Genomic DNA, 16,804 nt, shown 5'->3' with positions numbered 1-16,804 from the left:
GCAGAGTTTCCTAACGCAGAGGAAGCGCAAGCTGCTCTCTTGGTGTTCTCACTGAGCTGGCGAGCGGCAGGTTGTTGAGGACAGGCTAAGTCGGGTGCCGTGAGTTCAGAGTGGCCCGGCAGCCCCGGCTCGGGCGGATGGGGCAACGGACCGTGTTTGAGTCCGGGCCCCCAGGGCTGCGCAGCGGTCTTGGTCAGCAGTCCTGCCCGGTGCCCTGCGCGAGCACGATGGGGCAAGGGGGGACGGAGGCAGCCAGCGCTGCCAGGGCCGGGACCAGGGCCTGGATCCCACCCTGCTGCCCTTGCCACGGCCGGTGCTCCAGGCTGCGAGGGTCCTCTGACCCAGAGCATCCCCGGGCTTAGGGGCACCAACGCTGTTACGGGGCCCCCCGATCTCATCCCTCTGTGTGTTCGCTTTGTTCCCTGGGTTCATCCTCCTCTCCCCGCTCCCTTTTTTTTTTTGGGGGGGGGGGGGGCGGGGGCGGGGGCTGGGGGTGTGTGCCGTCGAGCCTGTGGTGATGCTGGGCCAAGCAGGCACTGGAGCTGCAGCTCCCCACAGCGGGGGCCGGGGGAGGAAGAGCAAGAGGGGGGGCTGCCGGACGGCGGCCAGCCTCTGCCTGGCAGTTGCCGAATTTCGGGTGGAAATGTCCCCGGGGCGGCGGGGGGCGTGTTGCTCCCCGCCCCCGCGGCGTGTGGGAGCGGGAAAAGCGCCGGGGACCGGCGGCTCCGGCACAAAGGAGGGCGCCGGGGCCGGGGCCGGGGCCGGGGCCGGGGCCGGGGCCGGGGCCGGGACAGCGCCGGGCCAGGCGGGGGGGGCCGTGGCGGTGCCCGGGGGGATCCCGCTCCCGCCCCGCCCAGCCCCGCCCCGCCGCTCCGCTCCGCCCGCCCGCCCCTCCCCGGCCGGCGCCTGTCCCCTCCCTCCGCTCCGCAGCCGGGGCGGGGGGCTGAGAGCCGGGTCCGGCGGAGGGGGAGGCAGAGGAGGAGAGGCGGGCGATGGGGAAGGAGCCGCGGCGGTGATCCTCCGGGCATCGCGCGGGAGAAGGAGGGGGTGGCGGGAGGGGGCGAAGAGAGACGAAGCAGGACGGGGGAGGGCGTCCCCGGCCCCCGCCCCTCTCCGCCGCGCCGAGGAGGGAGGGCGGACCACGATGCCCGGCCGGCGGGCGCTGCCCGCCCGCCCGCATGGAGACCGCCGCCCGTAGCGGGGCTGCCGCGCCGCACCGCGGGGTGAGCCGGGCCGGGCGGGGGCGGGGGCGGGGGGAGGCCCCGCGGGGGGCGGGGGGCCGGGGGCCGGGGTGGGCGGCCCCGCGGGGGTGGGGGGGGCCGGCCCCGCGGGCGCCCGCGGCCGGAGGTGCCCCCGGCCCGGGCCCGTGTGCCGGGGCTAGGGGGGGCGGAGCCCGGCGCGGCCCTGGGGGCGGCCGGGCTGCGGGGGCCGGGGCGACGCGGCCGCGCTCCCGCTGCTGCCGCGGGCGCAGCGGGCCGGGACGCGGGAGCCCGCGGGTTCGCCTTCCTTCTGCCCCCGCGGGCTCGCCTTCTGGCCCTGCGGCACCCCCGGGGCGCCCCGGCAGCCGAGCGGGGGCAGCGCCCGGGGGGCCGGCGGGCCGTGCGGGGCCGGCGCGGGCTCGCCGGTCGCCGTGTGGCGAGCGGAGGCCGCGGGGCGGCCCGCCGAGGCGAGGGGCGCGCTCGGAGGTCGGTGTTCGGAGGGGCACTGCTCCCGCGAGGAGGCGCCGGGCGGCCCCTCGCCCCGCCGGGGTGCTGCGGGCGCGCCCCTTCCCCGCGGGGAGCTCCCCCGGGAAGGGGGTCCCCGGCCGCCGGCTCCGCTCCCGACCTCGGCGGAGCTGTGCGGGCTGGCGCCTCGCCGGCGCCTGGGTCGCGGTCCGCGGGAGGGGGGGGGGCGCGCCTTCCCCTCGCCCCGGCTGGCTGCCGGGGCGGCCGGTGGCGGCGTCCGACCGTGTGCGCGGCGGGAAGGTGCGGGCTGCCCCGGCCCCGCGAGCGGGGACGGGGCGGTGGTTCCCGCCGGCAGGAGCGGCGGTTGTCGGCGGAGGCGGGCGCCGTGTTTCCGCTCCGCCGTTGCCCGGCCGCGCTCTGCTCTCCCGGCCTCTCGCAGGGCTGCGGAGTTGCTCGCTAGCTGGGGAGAAGACTGCGTGCTGCAGCGGGGCGTGAGGGATACGCCGCATGCGGGGAAAAGATGCTTTGGAGCGGAGACGCAAAAATGCCACTGTATGCAATGTCCCTGTCGGGTTTGGAGTTTCTGAGAGACCTGACCCTGAGCCTTTTAGCATCTCCAGAAAACCTAGGCGGTACCAAAAGGAAAAAATGCAGGCATTTTGATCAGCTGTCTTTTAAAGCTTGCAGGTAGTGAGATGGGATTTCCTAGCTGACATCCTAGGTTGTACAATAGTTCTCTTGATCCCTCTGGGTGAGTACTTAAGAAATAAATGGGTAAGAGTGACAGTGCTGGTCCTGTACATGATGCGGTCTTTGTGGTGGTGTGAAGGCACCTGGGACAGAGCAGGGACTTCAGGTGACATCCTCCCTATTGCAAATGAGATGGGTATGGCGAGGAAAAGCAGAGGTCATGCCTTTGTGCTCAGATTTCCACCTGTTTCTACTTGCGCACAAGGAAGGAGGTTTTTTAAAACCTTTCAGTTCTGTACAATGGGCTCTTGTGCTTGACTTGGGAAAGAAGGTTTCCAGAGGAGTTACTGCAGAAAGGGTTACCTCTGAGCCAGAGGCTACTTGGTGTGACAGCCCTCAGCCTTTGAATTTCAAGATCCAGTTTAGTCCGAGGACATTGGTGTGGACCTCCCTCTTTTTTAAGTCATCTCACTACTCAGAGGTGTGATTTGGGGGGGGTCTATTTCTAAAAATAAAGGCGGGTAAGACCTTAGGGCAAGTCTTTTCTGCATTCATCCATAGCTAAGTTTGAATGTACTGTTCAGGAGGAGAACCTGCTTTGGAGACTTGACACGGGAGGAAAAAGGACAAAATTTACATCAGCTGAGTATCTGTCAAGTACTGGGAGCTATGACAACAGCTCCGGACTACCTCCCCTTAGTTATTTGTATTCCTTCCTCTCCTCCTCAACTTTCACTGCTAGCTCTCATGTGGCATATTTTACTGTTGGCTTATGCTAACTCTGGGTGGAAAACCAGTGATGCTGAAAAACATGCTAAACCCACATGTATAAACAAGGATGATACTCAGTGCTATTTCTCCTTTGATGGCGGATGTGAACCTGCTTCAGAATATGTAGACTTACTGGGCAAAACTGTGCTAGATGTTGGTGCTTATTAACCTGTTTCAACACACACAATAAAGACTGTGCTTTCCGCCCCCTCCCCCCCCCCCCCCATTGATGAGGCATCTGAGGAGAGAAAGAGCTGGTGGGCAACCATATCCTTAATTCCTCAGCCATGCAGTCACATCTGCTCAGTTACAGAACCTTTTGGTGGGTCTGTAATTGGAGACATATTTTGACTGAATTGAGAGAATTCAGTGTCAGACGAAGGGGATTTTTGAATTTTCAATGACATCATAGCTGTCTTTTTTTTCTTTAATATTGTACCTTAATTTTTTTTGGCAGCTTTGATCATCATGAAGAACTTCCCTGCCTCTTTGTTCAATGGTAGGAGTCTAGATGCACTTTGTTGTTTTGAGGGATTTTTTTAAATTGGAAAACATTTCCATAACTGTTACTTCATCAGACAGTATGTCGAACTGATTAGCCCACTTTCTAGTGTTCTAATTTTTCTTCTTAATAGTTTCTGCAGCCACAGATATCTTGCAGTTCTGTAGATGGTACAACAGCATGGAGGAAGGGTGTTTCTCCAGTTGTGTTCAGGAAGACTTACTGTGAATATCACTTAGTCTGGGATTTTATTGTGGAATTGTCACTTCTCATGGAACTAGGCCCTCAGGATAAGCAAACTTCTCTAATGGAAAACAACTACCTATCACCAATGCTTAAAAACATTTTTTCAGTCCACTAATTCTGGCCTACTTATACTGGTTGAAGTTATGGCAAAAGACTAACTTTTTAAGTTGGCGACTCTTCAAGAGTAAGTTCTGTCTTCAAGATTATTTTTCCCTGTCATTGTCTCCTGAAAATAAAGGTAGAAGAAAGACAAATTCTGCAGTGCTGATGCCAGAAGCCTTTCTGAGCCTCTCTTCTCTCTCTACTGGTTTATGCCGAGCAAATCTGTGACACATGGTCAGTTCTCCACTAGTTTTCACACAATGGTGGTGCAATCAGCTGTTCTGCCTCGTTCTGAGAGACTGAAATCAGAGAGGTTATTTCTTAGGAAGTGAGAGCCTTTGCTTGGTTTTTTGTCCATTCTTTCCCAGGTGAGAGTCCCATGTGAATTAAATGGGTTCAGTGTCGTTCTGTCAACTTGGTTGGCAGCCAGGAGGTCAGTTCTCCAGAGCTGGCTGCATAGTGTTTGCTGTGGCTCTGACTGGGGGTCTGTGATGCTTTGTGCTTTGAATTTCCCAACTCTGGAGGAAATCCATGCTCTTCAGCTAGCCGGGCTTGATGTTACATTGAGTTCTGCACACTCAGCCCTGTACTCTTCACAGGCCATGTTTTCTTTCTTTTTGGATTTTTCTTTCTCTTTTTTTTTTTTTTTTTTAATCTGGTCACAGACAGAAAAGACTGGGTGCAAACGTTGATCTGCAAACCCAGTTCTTCTCTGAAGAACACCCAAAGCTCCTGGGTTTAATAGGTAGATGTTTGGATGGGGCATAAACGCAAAACTAACGACCAACATATTTATTGCTATTAGCGTGCAAAATTGGTGCTGCAGCTTGCTCACGTATCCTCTCTTACCTATTTAGGCATTGTTTGCTGGGTTTGCATATCCAGTGTAAAACTTGCTTTTCAGTGGTGCTTTTCAGAAATGCTTGCTTGGCAGTAGCTGAGAAAGCAGTTGTGAGTGGCATTGTTGGTCACGATGCATGTCCTGATTCTGAAAATCTCATGCTTTTGTTAACATCATGCTACCATCAATGTCTATTGGATGGCATGAACACAGGTTGAAAAAGGGAGGCTACAGAATCAGTAGCTACTCTGAGTAATCATTAGCTGGGCTGTTAAGACATGGGATCAACATTCACACATTTCCTCTCTTTTGGGAAAACATGCTCCGTTGGTAGCCTGCACCCTGTGCCCTGTCAAAACAGCCTGTGTTGTCAACAGTCAGACCTCCTTACAGTGAGTAACTGCCTGAATCACCTGTAACAGTGATGGGGGCAATTCCATGCATTTGTAGGGAATGGAGGGTAGCATCATTCATATGTTAATCTTTGTTGTGCTGCCTTTTTTTTCTAATAAGCACGTGGATCACAGTCTGTGCAACCTCTTGAAATACAAGATAACTTTCCTTACCCAGGTGGGTTTCTGTGTTTTATTTCAAAACGGTCGAACTTTGCTAGTGCGGGCTGCCGGACATCCCACGAGAGCGTCTGGTGTGTCTTGTGCAGCTGTCATCCTTTCTGGTTATAGTGAAAATCATATGGAGTGATTGAGGACATAATTATTTGGAAAGGGGTAGCCACAGGCAGGGGAGTGGGGACAGAATGTGGTTGTATCTATAAGACAGTGTCTTGATCCATTTTTCTGAAGGATTCATGCTGCGTTATTCTCCTATCTTAAACAGAAAACGAGAATTGCCTTCAAGGCAGATCCATGTGCACAAATGTGCTAATCATTGATTTACCATGTCCTCTAGGGATCTGAGGACCAGCATAAATGTAAAGGCATGCCATTCATTGCCAACTAACAGAATTGTATTTGCCAGACGGAGGTTTAAAGTTATCCATGGGCTTGGACATCCTTTGTACTTGGAATAAGGTTTCTGCTTTTCTTGTTTTAAAGGTGTCACTTTTATTCATGACAATACAGGGCGGTTATATTGCCACACATCCCCTACTCCTTTAAGCCATTTGTTTCAATAGCCTTGACAATGCACTCCTCTTTTGATTTTTATTTTCTCTTTGTTGCGCTCTAGCAAGTGGAGGGCTGATTCTTTGCTCAGAAAAGTTATCCCATGGAGGAGCAACATTTAATTAATGGCTCTTATTGACAACAAAGAGGGTTTGCAGAATTCATGGCAAATGTGTGTGAGACACTGACTCTTTTAATAGCTCTAAGTCCACTATTACAATCTCAGAAGGCAGAACTGATTTTAAAATTGAAGTTGAACTCTGCACAGTTGCAAAACTGAGCTTCATTCCTAAGCCCCTCTGAAGACAGATGCTGTATAAATCTCAAGAAACATGTCTGAATCTCATGCCTGGTGTCCCTGGCATAGTCTCATCTGAGTGGACCTGAATGCCTCTAAGCATAGAGTTTGCTAATGGGTTTCTAGAGAAGCTGAGGGTTGGACCTCTTAGAAGAGCTGCCCTGTTCAGTAACTCAAATAGGAGCATGAGATTTCAGCATGACTTTTCATACATGTTTCTTGTGCTGCTTTTTACTGCTTTGCTGAGGCACCAGTGAATTCAGAATCCTCCTTCACCATCCCTCAGTTTAAATCAATCTAAAGGAGAGGAGGAGGAGAAAAAAATCCAACTTTGATGGAAACACACATACTGCAAAAGGCAGTTGTATCACATTTATATTCTGCTTCTGTCACCCACGCTTGTAAAATACTCACTGACAACAAAATGAAGTACATTTAATTTCCATATATACAGTAATTTATTGTATTTGCTGAGTAATTACTGGTAGCTCTTCTATGGTAACTTATTGTTCTACTTATTCCAGCCCTTCTTGCATTCCTTGTGCATGGAAGGGGGGTGTTTAATAATGCATGAACTGAAGAGAAACTTGGTTTGTATTAGCTATTTGTTTTTAAATTGTCTGAGATATTTAGCAAGAAACTTGGAAAATTCAATTTCATAAAACACAGCTGGGATTTTTGGAGCATCCCATAAGAACCGTTTATGGGAAAAAGGAAGAGTATTGGAAGAATGAAGAATCATTGTAAAAGCTTGGCTTTTCTTCCCTAAAACACCTAAATCACACTCTTTTGTGCTCAAAGCTTTCTTGTAATACCAATGAAACACGCTCAGTAACCTGTCAGAGTAACAGTTCTGATGGCAATGCCATATTTGGATAAATGAAGCCAGAAGAACTGTTCACAGTCTCATGCAGGAATCTTGCCCTCTGACAGAGCAAACCTGCTGTACAAACTCATGCTTTCCTATGCTAAAACTCTTTCCTACCTCTCAGAGTGGCATTGCCCCTGCTCGTGAAATGCCATGCCAGTTCAGCAAGCAGACCTGAGGACAAGCAGGGCAGGACGCCCTACAAAGTGCAGGGCTGTGGGATGATGGCTCCAGTGGACTACGAAGTGCCCCCAAATGCCATTTGTTTCTTTGTAAGGATCATGCCCGCTGGCTGCTTTGAGCATGACTGTGTGCTCCTGATGAAGAGGTACCCTGGGGATGTGTCTTACCAGTCACCGTACTGGGTGTGCTGTCGACAGAGGAGGGAAAATACATGTGTGTGTTGAGCAGGACTTTGCACATCTTTTTGGTGTGATTTAGAGATATGTCAGGTAGCTTAAAACCTTTGCTAGGTTGCAGAGCCATTGGCTGTAATCTACCAAGCTGAAAGTGGAATGGATTTTAAAGAACTGGGTGTGAAAAACTACTTGACAGTGGATCATCTTTGCAACTGGGGTATTCAGGGATTTGAGTTGCTGGTAGAAAGGGGTCCACCTTAAGAAATATGTGGTGATAGTTGGTATGTTTCTTAAGAGCAGGACCAGGTCAGTCAGAAGACGCCAGTCTCCAGCATTACGCTTCTAACACTGGGCTGAGTCGAGGGAATTTCAGGTCTCCCCGGTGCAAATGTAAGCCACAAACTGATGAAGGTTTCACACCCTTGCATCACTCAAGAATTAGTCTCGGTTATCTTGAGAATCCAGTGAATGTTATTTGGAAGGTCATGAGAAGATGTAACACAATTTGTCAGTCATGAAAGCCATTAGGAGCAGGTAATGTCTTTCAGCAAATAAAATACCATTGAGGAAATACCCAGCTTCCTGAGGCTTTCACTGAGACCCTACTGCTTGGCTGGCTGCACAGGGCTGTGTACTCCAAATGCAGATGCACTATGCAGACAAAGTGGTGTCTTGGCTACCGGTTACAGGTTGGTTTTCTGTGCCGATGAGCATCAGGCAGAGGGCAGCCCTTTGTAGCAGCCTGTAGTATTGGGAAAGGTAGAGGTGGGTCATGGCTTGTAGGAACCCCATTGCTACTGTGAAGCTGCCAAAAATACAAGAGAAAAATCATTGGTACATAACCATTTCAGGCACCGTTACAGCAGTGAAAGGAGAGAGGCCGTTGTTTATGTGGGGTTGTCACATATAGTACATCTGCTTCTGCTCTCATGCATGCCATTGTGCATGAAGCCAATGACCCAAGTGTCTGAGAAACAACTTGGAAGTTTTCAGATATCTTAGGTTAGATAAGGACAGAGGCAACTGAAAGGAAAGAAGATGAGAGGTTTGGTGGTATTCAACTTGAGCTTTATACAGAAGCTGTAATGGCAATGCAGAGATGGCATAAGGCCACATTAATCTGTCCTGCCACCCATCTGAGAGGAGATGTAATTCACATAAGCAAAACAGCACCTGGCCCACCCACAGGCTGTCACTGAGTTCGGCTCACTTAGGAAATATTGGAGCTGGACTGTGTATGACTTGCATCAGCTGACAGATTATGCAAGGCAGTTGCAGAGTATAACTATTTCACGGGTGTTCAGCAAGAAAAGCAGTGTCTGTGCTACAACAAATCATCTTTAAAGAGAAGCTGTTCAAGGACTATATGCCAATCATTCACTTGTATGATTTGTATGAAAGTGGTGGAAATTTTTTCTAGAAATGGATGGTCTATGGCTTTGTTTTTCTTATGCAGGCAGTTTCCATAGCAAAATAAAATTCTGGAACATACAGATTTCTGCCAAAAATTACTCAGTTCTGAAAAGTTTTGGCCCAAAACATTGAGCAGAAATATTATGCATACAAATTTCTTTTTTTGCTGTAGAGCTGTTTTTTGGAGGGTTTATGTTTATTTAAAATTGCAAACATAAAATGATCCACCATTTTGTGTTGCACTAGGTTTTTTTCTTTGTTTATTTCCAGTTGAGAGTGTGAGGGTTTATCTGTTTTTCTGTGTTGTGTTAGTGGCTTGAGTTTGATAGAGAAGATTCTACTTTTGATTTTGGTATATAGAGTAAGAGAAGGTATGTGGAGCTTGAAGTAACAGATTAAGGATCCAGTGAAGGTCCCCTATTCCTACTAATAGTGTACAACTGTCTTCATTAATTGGATTCTTACAGAGATTTTCTTGAGTTTGTGGTTCTATGATGGAAATAAGAGGTAAAGTAGGCAAGCTGGGAACAAGGAAGGAAATTGTTTTGGGTTGACCAAAGCCGTAAACTGTTTTTCTTACTAACAGGAAGAAAATGGGGTGTCATTTCAGATAGAATGAAATACTTTGTTTGCTTTGTACCACTGTTTTATCTCTTTATGGTTTGCAGCTTCTTTCTGTAAAAACTTTCTTTTATTTACCCAGAGTTGAATTTTGAAACTACCTGCTGGAGTTGTTGACCGAAAGCATGTCCCCAAGCCCCTCCACTGCTCTTTCCTTTGGATTCACCAGTTCCCTTAAGAGAAGGGAAAGCACACAGCTGGTGTTCAACAGAGTAGCAGTGGTGTGAATTGGATGGGTTGCATTTATTTAGTGTTGCCCGTGATTCCCCAGGAATTGACTGCATTTGTCCCTACAGAAAAGGGACCACCAAAGACAGATTTTCCTGCTACTCTAACTGCTTTTGAAATAAGAGATTGAGACTCTTTTTTTTAGAATCTGTAACAACCTTGTTGCCTAAGCATGACATCAGACCTCATTTTTGATCACCACAAGAGTCATGAAAAAGCTATTTGCGTGACGAAATATTAATGTCAGGCTCAACAAAGTAACAGAAAGAAGCCCTGGCTGGAATGGCAGAAAATGAGTAAATGTCATTGACCTTGTTGTCTTCCTGCTGGCTTTGTTCTCAAAATAGGAATATATAGGTCAAAGAAATGGTAAATAAACTTATTGATATTTTTTCAATGCCGATAGCTCTGCATTTCCTGGCATGATAGTCTGTATTTTCCAGTACATAATGATCTGCAATTAATCTGCTGTCATTTATCCAATCAAATGCTCATGTCTTTGGAATCAACACCACTAGGGCGCTCAAAGAACTGATGCTGTTTGAAAATAATTAATATTGATACTATGAATTAATAGTTGTCATAAACTGTATTCCCGCTCAGGTTAGACAACGTTAACTTAGGCATGGACGTTAGTACCGTTCCCGGTGATCTGAAGTTAGGACAAAAGTTGGAATAAGTTGTTCCTTCAGCATATGATTTTGAAATTTGTATTACTCATCCATGTCCAGAATGCTGTCAACGTGCAGATCATCATTACCCTAACTTACACTGTTGAACTGGGCTGTGGGAGATACTTTCTTTGAAAATGACTGTTGCTTGTCACCACACTCCTAGCTGAAGACATTAGTCTGCGATGTCAGTGTCCTCTTAGGACAGGACTTTCTCTTTGGTCTCTGGCTGATGCAGCATTGCAAAGAGAGATTGACAGCCAAAGGGGAGAATATGCCGCTTTCCTCAGGAGAATATGGCAGTGATGATGATGATGGTGATACACACCCAGTGAAGTTTTCCACTGTGGACTTCAGCATTATCAGGAAGGAAATTTCTGACCAAATTTGGTATTTGCTTTTTTAAAAGTATTTTAAGAAGCTGTTTTTTGGTACTAGAAATAGCTACCTGACTAGTGGTTTAGGACAGACTGGTTTTTTCCTCTTAGTCTTCATTTGTTTACCAGAACTCGCCTTGGCTACCATACAACCCTGTCTTCCTCTGTCATTTCTTCTTGGGAAACTAACATCCTCAAAACACTTTCTTAAATTATTAATGTGGCTATCCTTTTATAATGGTAAGGCTTCATTTATCTGAAGAGGAATTTCTCCCCTGACTTCATTTATACAGTAGAGACAGTTTCTGCTGCTGTCAGAGACTTGGTCTGATGAATGTATCTCACAGGTTTTAAAGATTACTTAATCTTTAAATCTGGTCCGAAGTTATTCATGGGGTTCTTGGCTGAATAACTCAGTGAAATGGCTTCACAGATCTAAAATGCATGCACCAGAGAGCAGATGTTTGGTTGCATTATTCCTTTTATGGGGCAAGAAAATATGCTTCTAAGTGTGAGCGACATGAGTTCCAAAGACAGGAGGACTTAAAAAATGGTAATTGTCAAAAGAACAGAATGATTCATTGAGTAGAGGCTAATTTTCTTTTGATACATATTTGTCTGTCTCCTAAATTCCTGCTGAGATTGTGCTGATTCCTGATTCCAAGATGTTTGCCCTGGTATAGAGGGCTAGCAAAACAGCTGTTCAGCTTTAAATCCCATTACACAGGTCTCATACTAAATTTTACCATAGAGTGCATGGAGAGCGCACTTGCTGTTTGCAGTGATGTGATGTGGAATGATTTTTAAAAATCTTACTGTATTGTGGAACAATGAAAGCAATCATTTTAAAACTGTCATTCCTCTTCCTTGTTATTCAAGGTAGGGATAAGAAGCCATAGCAAAATACTATTACTGCTTGTAGAATTTCATTTAGCTTGGTGATCTTCAGCAGAAGCCAGTCAATGATGCAGGTAAGTAAAAAAAAGGGGGGGAAAGTATTCATCTCTACTGTAAAGCATTCAACAAGGGAAATAAAGGCAGGAATAAAATCTACACTGTTTTGCAAGGAGAGGTGAATGAGTCAGGCAGTTAATGGTATGTTAATCAGAACAGAGAGAGCACAGTAAGTGTTTAAATTAAGTCTCATATCAAACCACAGGACAGAAAAGCACATTTTGAGATTTTTGCATTCTGCGCCTCAGTGAAGAGGTAGTGTCAATACCTAAATGGGTTTTGATAGGCATTGAATGGCTTTGTGGGCAGAGAGAAATAGAGATGATAGGAGGTCAGGATACCTGAGTCCTCCCAGACCTCAGGCCAATGCATTTTCTTTATGTGTTGCTTTGTCCCTTGTCATCTCCTCCATCCTCGTGTAATAGAAAAAGCCATTTTTTCCTCCTCTGTCCATGCCCTTTGCCCTGAAGCCAGATGTGTGAGGTGTTCATTTCCAGACTGAAACCAGTCATGTTCATCTCCTTCATCCTCCTCAACATTTCATGTACCTTAACTGCAAACTTCTTCTGCTCTGTATGACTACTTTGGTATGACTTTCTGAGTCACGCAACTCTTCTGGGGTTTGTTTACTCATACATATTCAGTGGCAAAGCCTTCAACAGCCTGGCTGGGAGGAGCCAGGTCCTTTTCAGGTTTGTTCTCAGCTTGGCTACCAGAGTCGTCTGGTGTTCTCTGACCTTGCTTGCGTGTCCAGCCTTGGCCTTCCTTAATATAGTGGTCTTCTCAATCCTTATTTACTTTTGTTTCTTACAGTTTTGATTTCATCTACCTGTGACGATGACTGAAGGAGGAAACTGGGACTTCCTCAGTAACTTAATTATGTCTGGAAAGTAAACTGAGATTACCTGCAAGTATTAGTTAAGGCATTCTTGGTAATAGTTGCAGTTTTGAGTTTGTTTTAAGCCTTAACAGCCTCACTGAGAGACTCAAAATTTTGGTCAAATCATCAGTGATTCAAGATCGGTACTTTTTAACGTTAATTGCTTTTAAGCCTTCAAACAACTTTTCTGCTGCAAGGTTTTGCTGATGAGTTGTGGAGCACAGGGGGTAATGGAAATATTTCAGTTCAGGTGAGTGACAGATGGGAATTAGAAACTAATTTTCAGAACTTCTCTCTCCCTCTGCATTAGTGTAGCAGAAGCAGTTCATGCCCTGTTTTATCAGTTTGCTGTAAACAGTAGCTGAACAGTCGAGCAGTGACAGCTTGCAAACAAATGCTGAGGTGCTGGGAGAGTGTAACTGTTATTCTGAAAGTTATGCAGAACTCCACATTTAATGTATGCACAGTGTATCCATGTATGACGAATATGACTTACCACAGATACGGCTGGACTTTGAGTGGGAGGGCAAAAGGCAAGTGATACGATGTAAAGTGGAGGTAGTGAAGGAAGGGAATGAAATGGTAAATGGTAATAGTTCTGTGAGCATCAGTTGTTGTTGACAAGTGTTATGGGAATGAGAGTTGGTCTTTCTTGATGTCCTGTTTTCTTTATACGTTCCAGGCTGAGCAGAAGATGGGGTCCCCCTGCTTGGTCCTGGGGTCTGTACTCATGCGTATGTTAACACAGAATGTTGTATCTCTAAACTAGTTCTATACTGCAGAGCTGTCATATCAGGATTAAGGCCATGCAGCTTCTTACTAGTGTGTCTACAGCACTTTTAGCTCTCTTCTTCTGCACTTGGAACATGCTCTTGGTTTCACCCCCTCTGCAAACAGGCAGGGAGTTTCATTTGCTGGTCTTTTAAGCACTGTAATGCATGTCTTGTCTCAGGAACATCCTCTAAAAAAGTACCTAAGCTTTATAATTATCTTCCAGAGAAGCATATGTTTCTTTCCCCTCTCTTTCTGTCTATGCATGAAGGTTCAGTTCATGGTACTGATCTGTTGACAATAGCCTGGTTTGTTGCAGCCAGTGGAGTTATACGGGTTTATAGCAGAGGATGGCATGTCTCATGTGAAAGGTGAAATATTAGCCTGTGCAGGCAGGCTAAGTTTTATGTACTACACAGTATTAGGCAGATCAAGTGGGGTGAAATTAAGCCAAATAGAAAAGTAATTGAGTTTTTCTCTCATTTCTGGTTTGCTCAGATTAAGCAGTGATTAATGCAGGCACCGAAACTCTTTCTAATGGCTGTATTTAAAATTGTTCATTTTTTAGAAATCTTCATTCTGCTAATGAAGTCTCAACTCCCATCTTGGCCATTGTTACAGCCCTGAAGATGAAATAGAAACAAAAAATAAATTGCAAACTGAAATCTGCGGCTATCCACTTTTCAAGTTAAATGCTAGATCTTTTGATGTCAACTCACTCACATTTTGGAGAAGCTATGCTGCAAGAGATTTCTCAGACCACCTTTCCCTTTACTGTTGCAGTGTTTTTCATAGAATTTGATAGATCTTTGATTCTCTTGAACTTAATGGCAAAGCTTCTACTGATTCAGTGGGATCAAGGTTTGACCCAGTATTTGCATGTGTTGTAACCCCCGCAGAACTTAAGTTTTATCTTGCTTAACATCTAAAATGGCTAATGCCTAAAATAAATAATTAAATAAATGGACTATCTCACCTTGATTTTTAAATGTTTTCCAGGGGACAGTTTCACACTACAGTTCTTGTATTTGTTTATAAGCACTTACACTGTGCATGCTGACATGCAGTGAACGCCAATTCATTAAGGCATTTCTCTTCCAGCCGAACGTGTGTTTGGCTGGTTTGAGTCAGCCCTCAGTATATGCTTGTCTTTTTTTTCTGTAACCTTCCACTCTGCTTTGCTAGCCTTGTTTCCCAGTCTCACAACCTAACGGAAGGACAATCAAATCAAATTAGCTTCTTTGACACAAAAAAGACCTGGAGCTTGCTCAAATTTGTAGTCTTATATTGAAGAGCTGGTAACACCAAGAGACTTCTTCAGAAGTTTCAATTCTTGGTGATTTGGCCAGAAAGCATATGGTGGGGATATAAATTAGCTTGACAGAAGTAGAAAGGATAGGTGCTCTGATGCATTTAGCTCATGAGCCTTTACCTGCCTGTCCAGGGACTAGGAAGAAGCTGTAGGTAAGTTATTATCCTGCAGTCTTCTACAGCTCCCTGGGCACCTGGAGGCTCCCGCTGTCAGGTGGGATATTGAGTGTGATATGTGACTGCTCTGATGCCTTTATACCAGTCCCAATATCTGTGGTTGGAAGCGCAGCTTATCTGCTGCTGAGTGGATACAGATCAGGTGTTCAAGCTGCTCACATTTCCACTAATTACCTGCCTAATAAGCATCATCCTGAAGAGGGAACCTGGGAAGATCAATCATACTGTAGTCTTTCTGATCTTGAAGAAGCTGGGGCATTGAGATGGATTGCTACAAGTGTTATGTTTTGGCTAGATTTGGATGTAAAGGGAGAGACTGGATAAAAGAGTTAAAATGCTCTCAACAAAAGCAGTGGGCATATAACTGAGAGAGATTGGGCTGAGGAATGGTGGTTTTAGCATGCCTTTGACCATAGGACAGGCTTCTGTAACCCTCAAAGCTTCACATAATATAAAGAAAATTAGCCTAGAAATGAAAAGGACTTAATTAAAATGTTGGTCTCACTTTGCTACCCACTTATTACTATCATAGCGTAGCTGAGTTTGTTAATGAGATATGCCAATTATAGATGTTTTCCTTCTCAAAACTGTAGGGAAAAAAAAAAGATTTTTAAGGTCAATTGCTATGTTGTTTGGGTTTTTTTAAAAAGAATGTATACTCCTTTTTAGAATGATTTTGAAAAACAGATTTTGAGGAAAGGACAATTACCATGGTCAAAATGAAAAGAAAAAAAAAGCCAACTTCAGTATTCTTCTAATGCATGTATTTTTAAACCCAATTCATTGAACTGAAATGTATTTCCCCTCTGTGCATGATGAAAAGGAAGAAATGGGAAGATTTTGAAATTTAGGAAAAAAATTAGTATTATGTGAAATTTGATCATGTTCCATACAGTTTTTTCTGATAGATTTTCTCTAACACAAGGGTGTGTTCCTAATTAGCAGATTGATTTTTTGTCATAAGGCAGTTACATTAGTGGACATGATTGTCATACTGCTCTTCACATGAACACATACTTCAAGTAGAAGTATTAAGCTGTGTCAGTTAAATTGCTTCTCCTCTCGAAGGCCTGTGATCTTTGGATAAAAGGTGGGAGAATATCTTGACACTCAAGTTTTTTATCATCTCTGTTCTTCCTTGTGAGGATGTGTTTTCCTTTTTTGTCTGAAAGCCTGCTCTTTGACCTTTTTCCAGCAGCCCCACGAGGGCTAGCTCTGTAAGTGTTGTTTTCTGCTGCCAATCAAGATCTACCTTCTACAACCACAACCGCACGCAAGCCTGGCTGGACATGCAGGGCCATGCTCTGCTGACACTTGATCTGTGTAATCTACGTGAAGGCTTGTAAAGTGCAGAACTTAGCCCTTTGCATTCTCTAATGGATTTCACTTGCCTGTGCCATGGGATTCATTTTCTTTGTTATGACCTCACCCTGAACCCTCTTGCTGCTCTTACCTTCTACCCTCTTGCTTTGACTCTCTCTGGAAAGGCATCAGAGCTAACCTCTTCTGTCTTCGCTTCGCAGTATACATTTATTTGCATTGTTCTTCTTTTAGAGTGATAGCAAAGCTAATGTCTACAACATATCTCACACTGTGAAACATTTCTATTTCACCATAGTCACAGTGGGATGATCTATAGGAGTCAGGTGAAGCAAAGTCTGGGTGCCCTTTGCTTCCCTAAACCCAAAAGAGGGAAAGTGGCACCAGTGATGACTATTCTGATGATGTACAGCTCTCTCTCTGTAAAGAGTAGCAGTGCTTCTTCACCCTTTTCATCACCCCTAAAAGCATTTTACAGGAAATATTCCTGCAGCCAGCCAGAAGCTTAGAGGTGACATTGGTTTTAGAAACGCAGCTTTTCAGAGAGCTCAAGTTTCTCGGTTACAGTTTCTATTAATTTCTGTGTGCTTGGGTAAGGTCAGCATGCAGCAGAGAG

The 16,804-nt window shown here is 46.1% G+C and overlaps 1 protein-coding gene across 1 annotated transcript in view; it reads left to right on the top strand.

The window, feature by feature from the left end:
• Window positions 1-835: 835 nt before the first annotated feature.
• The window catches only part of PLPPR1 (phospholipid phosphatase related 1), a 145,304-nt gene continuing 129,335 nt past the window's right edge, over window positions 836-16,804 (top strand). The window contains exon 1 of the mRNA XM_052777058.1: window positions 836-1,223. The gene's annotated coding sequence lies outside the window, so the exon portion shown is untranslated. The remainder of the gene's footprint in view (window positions 1,224-16,804) is intronic.

This window comes from Harpia harpyja, chromosome Z, assembly GCF_026419915.1.
Source record: "Harpia harpyja isolate bHarHar1 chromosome Z, bHarHar1 primary haplotype, whole genome shotgun sequence".
Lineage (NCBI taxonomy): Eukaryota > Metazoa > Chordata > Aves > Accipitriformes > Accipitridae > Harpia > Harpia harpyja.
Note: the sequence above shows the minus strand (reverse complement) of the source record. Positions and strands in the feature narration are given on the sequence as shown.